Source organism: Cariama cristata, unplaced genomic scaffold (assembly GCF_000690535.1).
Source record: "Cariama cristata isolate BGI_N322 unplaced genomic scaffold, ASM69053v1 scaffold23673, whole genome shotgun sequence".
NCBI classification, from domain to species: domain Eukaryota; kingdom Metazoa; phylum Chordata; class Aves; order Cariamiformes; family Cariamidae; genus Cariama; species Cariama cristata.
In genome coordinates this window covers 22505-22861 of record NW_009610526.1, presented here as the reverse complement: position 1 = coordinate 22861, position 357 = coordinate 22505, and the positions used below count along the sequence as shown (strand labels likewise).

Here is a 357-nt window from a genome sequence, read left to right as displayed (position 1 = left end):
TGGGGAAACCGATCGTAAAGCAAATTGGTAAGGAGGAGACAGATACTGAAAGCGTGCCCCAAGAGAGTGAAGAAGTTGTAGGGAATTCTGTCCCGAGCCTGCTGCACCCCCTCCAAGCAGCACTTGCATCAGCTGGAAGAGCTACAGCTCCGGTCTAGCCAATACTTCGGCTACAAAACACGGAAAACACGACGGTGTTTTTCACTCAAGCCTTTAGCCCTGCCACCAAAGACAAAGGAAAGGCAAAAAGTCGTGGCTGACTGCACAGACGGGGCTGTTCATGGCTCATCCTGGAGAAAGACCCCGTCACCAGCTCCTCGGCGCGGCACGGCGGGCGTGACGACGGGGGGAGAAAGG

At 55.5% G+C, this 357-nt stretch overlaps 1 protein-coding gene across 1 annotated transcript in view; it reads right to left on the bottom strand.

The window, feature by feature from the left end:
- Nucleotides 1–357, bottom strand: part of TM6SF2 (transmembrane 6 superfamily member 2) — a gene marked incomplete at its 3' end in the record, with an annotated part of 3385 nt that overhangs the window by 1542 nt on the left and 1486 nt on the right. The gene's annotated exons all lie outside the window — the stretch shown is intronic.